The 7,584-nt window shown below is 28.0% G+C and overlaps 1 protein-coding gene across 1 annotated transcript in view; it reads left to right on the top strand.

Annotated features, from left to right (window-relative positions):
- LOC111642660 (serine/arginine repetitive matrix protein 2-like) overlaps window positions 1-7,584 on the top strand; it is a 36,524-nt gene that overhangs the window by 509 nt on the left and 28,431 nt on the right. The window lies entirely within an intron of this gene.

Here is a 7,584-nt window from a genome sequence, read left to right as displayed (position 1 = left end):
TATATATTACTCATAGTTCTATTTATGGATTTCTTATTTACTTAAAAGAGAAAAATTTTGTGGAGTAATTTTAGACAATCTAAAATTAAACACGAGCGTAAACGGACGTTTCGCTCTCTAACACTAGAAAGAATGAGAAGAAAGACTTTGAGAACAATGCTTTGAACTAATTCCGGACTACAGTTGTAACTATAATTAGATTTTTAAGGCGTTAAACTTCGAACGAGAAAATTTTTATTTTATTTTTATTTATTTATTTTTTTAAAAATTAACCATGACCTATATTATATATATATTTTATTCGTTAATTAGGTAAAATAAACAGTAAATTTTTTATAATTAAATTGTTTGTTTGAGTGTAAAGAGCTTAAAAAGTTTCCATGCAGTTTTTAGTTCATCCATGGATATTTTTAAGGGAGGAATTTTTTTAAAAAAATGTAGTTTTTTTTAACACTTTTACGTTATTCGATCTCTTGAAATATCGCTTAAAAAATATCCAAACATTAATTTTATGTTTAGAAAAAAAAATTGGGGTGATGTACACACTTTTTCCACGTCTCGGAGAAGTGTAATTGAGAAGTTCTCTATGTTTATAATTATAATTTTTCTTATTTTAATATTTAATTCATTTTCTTTAATATATTACTTAAAAGTTTAATTAATAATTAATTAAGAAGTGTTTTAAGAAATAAAGGATAACTTAATTAAGCATGTTTTAATGTTATAAATACATTCATGATTTATATTTATATATCATCATCACCATCATTTTACATTCGAAAACATGCAAAAATGCCCTATAAAATATATAAATAAAAAAAAGTAACACTTAAAATATACACCAAACGTTATAAATTTTATGCCCATCTCTCAAAGGTACAGATAGAACAAAAGTATGGTAGCTCCCAACGGGATCCGAAACCAATCCCGATGTGTTTATATCAGTATATAGGCCTATACACCCATTCAAAGGTGTAATATAATGCGTATGTGTTTATATATATATATAAGTGTACAGTGTACATATGTTAATCCGAAACCGATTCTTCTTGTATGGCTGTACACTTATGAATTGAGTACACGTTAACGAGCATTTATTTATTCGTAAAATTTAGATTGCATGTACTCTATATTACTGTACTTATATTTTATTTATAAAAAAAAACATATATAGTAATTTATGAATTGAAAAATAAAGAAAATAATAAGAAATATTGATGTTTTCTACGCAAAAACAGAGGCTGGCTTCCGCTGAGAGTAGAAAAATGTTAGAAGAAAGAGCGAGTGTCTTGGTAATGAATTTGTTTTCCTGATGTTTAATCTATTTATATTTTCGGATCGCAGTAGCTTATATATTTCAAAGTATAAATAGACGAATGATGATGAAGAATGTAGAATGTAAAACAAGAAAATTATTAAATTTATAACTAAATCTTGTATTCGAACCGTAACTACAACAGAGATAAAATGATGGAATTTTTCCTTCAGATTCATTTATTTACATATTTTCAAAATATATAAATTAATTTAACTGTTTTTAAATAATATATGTCTTTTATCGATCGTTTTCGAATTATATTTTTAAAGTTTACACAAAATATGGCTGATGCATCGTGTGCAGAGTGAAAAAAATTCCTGGCAAAAAAAGTAACGTTAATTTATTGCTTAGGATGATATGCAGATAACTAACGTGATATAAGGTTATCTTGATACTCCTTCTGTCTACTTTGGAGACATTTATGTGACTATATTAGAAAGGAAGAACGAAAGATATTCGTTTAAATGACTCTAATATAAGAAAATATTCCTGTTTTTATAGTTATCAGTTGTGCTTCTGATGATGCTACATATGAGAGGGAGAGAGATCCCTCTCTCCCCTCTTCCCATTTATTGATATGCTTCAGAAATGCCAGCAATACAAGAAGTTTTAATGTTGTACTATGTAATTCTTTCGTATACAGATATTAATGAGCTTAGGATCTTGGCTATCAAATATTAATTAACTCGTTGTTACTCGCATTATTTTAGCACCTATATGTAGTAGATGATGTGTGTTTTATCAGTACGCATTGTGAGCGTTGTTTTTTACGAAAGGATTTTAATTATTTCTTTCTATTGTATGTATAAGAGATTTACGATAAATTAACCACACGAATTAGGTGTTCTAGTTTATAAAAGCATTCCTCGAACGTCGTAATAAACACATAAAATTGTTTTAAAATAAGATTTCAAGTTCGGAAAACCTCAAACTAATATTGAAGCTTGATGTTTTCTCTTGAAAGAATATCACATTAATTGTATAACTTATCATGGAAAATTTCATCATCTAACAAGAATTTCTATATAAATATTGATAAATTCATTGTGTTATTAAAAACCGGTATAAAATTTCACGTTACTTTGATTGTAATACGTTCATATCTTCATATATAATCCATATATTTCATATTGAAAAGAATTAATGTAGTATTCGTGATTCACCTCATATTTATTCTTCCAATATACTGTAGAACTTTGTTAATCCGGTCCCCGATAATCCGGAATTGACCGATAATGATCAGGCATATTAATATCCGCGAACAGACGCGTGGCTCTTTACAGAGCCCGTGCAACAATGTGTTCATTAACGATTTTGCAGGTTTTTAGTTAATTTTGAACAGGAATAATTTCAACAGAAATTAGAATAACATAGCACTATAAAATTCTCTAATTTTAATTATGAGGCTTATACAATTATGAGGCTTTTAATTGGGGTAGAAGTTATAAACTAACCGAAATGAATAGGTTGTAAAAGTATTCAAAATTTTCTTCAACATATTACCAATTCCTTATGTAATCGTTAACATTTGTAAAGGAACTTTGTGACTTCATACCATTTTGCTAAAAGTAAAATATAATAGCAATCAATCCGTATTGAAAACATTAATTTGGAGAGAAATGAGGCGTGTCTTTCCTCTGGATAGTCTATTCCGAGGCCACAGTGTTCTAAATCCGCTCGTGCCAAAAAAGTGAAAGCCAATCTCTGTTTAACCTACATAACATATTGTCAATTTGTAATCGTTACATGAAGTGAAAGCAATATTACAGAAAGTTTTGGGCTTTTTTTTTTTACTAAAATTTATCCATTTTCTATCGGATTAGCCCTATTTTAACACTATAGTTTGAAGTTTCCTATGGAAATTTTTGCATTTCGGTGTCAAAATTCTCAACCTAAATCATGTATCGTGTGTTTTTTTTTGCCCTTCAGTTGTAAACAGAGTGAATTTTAACCTTTAAATATTCTCCTATCCTAATCTTCTGATGCCATGTTTACAAATCATCTTGCTTGTTTCTATTTTTAAAAAAACACTTTCTTCATTTTTTATTTGAATAAATATAATTAAAAAGTGCTTCATTTTATTACAAATAACACGAATTTCTTATTATTCTTTCACCTGGCAACCGTTCAGCAATATAACTAAATATAACACAGATGTTTCTTTTCGCGTGGCATTACCTACTCCTTACAGTTATTGTCATTCAATTAAAATTCTTATGTTCGTCATTTAAAGTATTATAAAATTGTTAACACATAATAAATAAATCAGTCAACGAATGTAATATTAAACTACAATTTAAATTTANAATACATCTTAATTAATTTTAAATAAAAATTTAACATAGAATCAACATAAAAATCGAGATACATCTTGAACCTTCTCCTCTTCTTTACATGCACAGTACGTACGTTTAAGGCCTCTAGAGGTCAAGATAGGCCCGGGTCACTTATTTTTTTAAGGTCCTAGCATATTTACAAACAAGTGTTTAATAATTGTATTATTGTTTTTTTTTCAAATTAATAAAATTTTGCAAGAAATAAAATGTAAAAATTCAATGAATGACTTGTAAGAAATGTTTTTGGTGCCTTCTTAAATATGAGGCCCGTGTTTAACGGATAGAGCCTTTTACATTTATCACATTTGAGGAGAAGCCGTGTAATAGAGCCTTACACATTTAAGGATGAGACTTGCGATATAGCCTAATACAGGAGGCAATTTTTTGGTAGAGTCTTATACATTTATCAAAGTAAACTATTCAAATTATGTATGTCTGTGCCTTATTTATCACTTTACTGTCGTTATTTATGATTAAAGAGAATAGAAAATTGTACTGAAAGCTTTAAAGAATGTTTACTTCAACACGAAAACATTAAAATGTATATGAAAGGTTAGAACGAATTCAATTATTCACGGTAAACTTATATTAAACATTTGAAAAAGAACTTTGAAATTCTGAAATTACATTCTGACATTTAAATTATTCACTATTAATTCTGTTCTGAAATTAATTAATCGCAGTTTTACTCTTCATTTTCTATCTTAGAAATTCCAGATTTTTGGGCATTTAAACTTCTGTTTAAATGCCCAAAAAAGTTAATTTGGGCAAAAATTAATCGTACATTTTCAATTAATTGATATTCTGGTAATTAAAGAAACTCAAAATTTTTAAATCCAATGCACAAAACATCATTTCCACATTATTTTCGAGGTATACACATTTACCATTAACCAAAGCAGAACGTTTCACCAACGTTACCACTACCGACCAATAATTATTTACCATTTTTTACTCGTGCGTGACGTCACATATATCGTACCCATTTACTATTTGCAAACGTCAGGTGTATCAACAGGTGGTCAACGTATCCGGTATTAAGGGAACTAAGGATAGAAAAGAGGACGAGGTTGTTGGAGGATTCACAGTTAACCTCATTGCAACGGAAATTTGGACCTAAACGAGTAAGTACACTTTTAATTTTTCGAAATTTTAATTCAGTTACCTTATTTTATATATATTATTATTGTTATTATTTTTCAAAGTTTAATGGATTAAATTTAAAAGTTTCTTCTAAAAGAGATCCACATCACATTTTCTTTAGAGTTTAACTTAAAAGAGGGGTCGAGCTCGAACCTTGAAGGAAACTAATGGGTAGTTTGCCAACAACGTTAATAGCAACAACTATGTCTGATGACGTAGCGTAGCTGGGAAAGTTTTAGTGGATTCGAGCTCCACAATTAGACTGTCGCACCAAGGTTAGAATAGCCGCTCAAAAATATGCTCCGATTTATACCTCAGATTTAAAGAATTCTTGAAAAAATTGTTCTTCTATGTGTTTGTGACGTGACGCTTTAGTTTATGTAAACAGACTCGCAACGAATTTGGATAAATTAATTATTATTATTATTATTATTACGGTCTTCTGTTTTGTTTCCTGTTACCTTAGCTTCGTCATAGATTAGCTAGCATCCAATTATGACCGTATCGTATCAATACGAGGTGGCATCTTCTACTTCTGGAGGATTCGTCAGACTGCTGTTTAGATGGAGAGGGAGTGTTTGGAAGCTTGTCTACCGCGAAATTTTGTTCTTTACCACCAGTTATACGATTTTAACCCTTCTGTATCGTTTCGTTCTAACGGAAGAACAGAAAAGGTAAGTTTTTCTTATTGTTATTTATGTGTTTTCTTAGTAGAATCTATGCACTGGATGGTTGAAGAATTAACACGAAACTATGGTCTGGCATCTTGCCCGACTACAAAATATTTACAATGTGATTTGGATTTAACTGGGTTCAGAAATGGGCGATAACGTAGTGTCAGTTTTTAGAGTTAATCTGTTTGTCTGGAGGTATTAATATCAAGTATTGCAACAGACTGTAACAATTGTTATGAAGTTGGTGTTCTTGAGAACATTTTAAATATATACTGTATATATATATTTTTAAAGTTTTAGCTTGAAAATCCTTGTGGATTACGTAAAATTATGTTGTAAAACGTTTTAAAATTATTCAATCAATTTATTTTACTTATTTGTATTAATATCGTAATTTTTTACCGTCGCTACTCCCAATTAATTGCTATTAATTAGTGTTAAATGTGTAATTTAATTAACAATTTGCAATATTAAACAACTAAGTTTAGATAGAATTATTCGTTATCAAGTAAAATGTTTACATGTTACTTGATGTTCATCAACCCTCAGTTCAATGTGATTTTTGGGATTTAACTATCGGAATTTCTATTCATTTCTTTCCATTTACAGTCAAAATTTTATTTATGTTAACTCTAATTTTAATAAAATTAAAGCACCTTTCCTTCTCATAGATCTTGGAATATTTGAGGGATGCACAAAAGAATGAGGAAGATCTCTATTTATAAGCAGATACAAAAGGGAGGCAAACCTATGTTTTATATGTTTACAAGCAGTTTAATTAAGTTTATAAAGACATTTTTTACCTTTCTTTAATATATGTATACAGTTTTTTTTAATATATTCTCCACAAAATGTTAGCAATAGGTTTAATACACTAGACATTATAATAGCCCTATAATAGTTACCTTGTAGACTTACATTGGTCATACACTATATCCAGGCATAATAATGATAGTGTTTCATATAATATATTGTTTTAAAGTGTAGCAATAGTTTTATACAGAGTCAGATTTATACATAAGCTACAGCTGCAGGTCTCATGTTATGAAGGTGCAGTTTAGAGCCTCACACTTGATTATTTGGAGAGAGGAAAGGCCCCCTCACATATGTTCAGGCATCAACAAGTCTAAATCATATCAATTTTGTTATACAACAATACAAACTTATACAAAACCTCATAACAATTTTAAGGTTTTAGATATTTTATTATACACTTGTACAATGCCGTTTAAATTAATTACAAAAACTAGAATAAAATATAATCAATTTGAATATATTATCAGTTTAAATACATCTTAATTAATTTTAAATAAATGATTTGATATAAATTCCTTCTGTTAATATGTATAATTTATAGTCCAGGGTGTAATGTTTCTAATTATTATAGTTAAGTTATTATATGTTAAGTTGAAAGTACAAAATTCTTATATTTTATTCACTTATTTTACAAAGTATCTTAATAAATTTAAATTATTTCTTATTGTAATTTTCTATCAGCTTTATAATACTGATAACTAGGATGAAAATTTTCTTACAGATTAAAAAAAAATATTATAATAAGCTAATTCTTGCATAATTCCACAATAAATTACTTACATATGTAATGTTACTATAAAAAATTTCATTTGTTTTTGTATTTTCTGGTAATATTTTAGATTTTTCCAAATTATAAAACTTGAATCTGCAAATAAGTTACTTATACAAGGGATTAGAATGGCTATTTGACTTACATCATGGGCATAAGAGGACACTCAAAATTCATTTTTATACAGAAAACATAATACAAAAGTCATATAAATTAAAGTCTCTATTAATAAATGGTAAAATACATATATTTTTATCCATTTTATTCATATATTATTGATTTTTGCACAGGGAGGGAGTCCTCATTAGTGATTTCAGTCCTCATCTCCACATACAAAATATATATAAGCTGTATGTACATATACTAGGGCCTACATACTGTACAACTTTTATAATATGTTTATGTGTATACATAAATAATTATATTCTGTATAGACTTTCAGCTGTATAATTGATAATCAAAAGTATCAGAAAAATAAAATTAAAAAAAAGAAAATGTTTTAATGTAAGAAAATAAACAAAAAGTATC

Source organism: Centruroides sculpturatus, unplaced genomic scaffold (genome assembly GCF_000671375.1).
Source record: "Centruroides sculpturatus isolate CEXI.00-Female unplaced genomic scaffold, Cexi_2.0 scaffold1549, whole genome shotgun sequence".
NCBI lineage: Eukaryota > Metazoa > Arthropoda > Arachnida > Scorpiones > Buthidae > Centruroides > Centruroides sculpturatus.
This window is presented reverse-complemented; position numbering and strand designations above follow the sequence as displayed.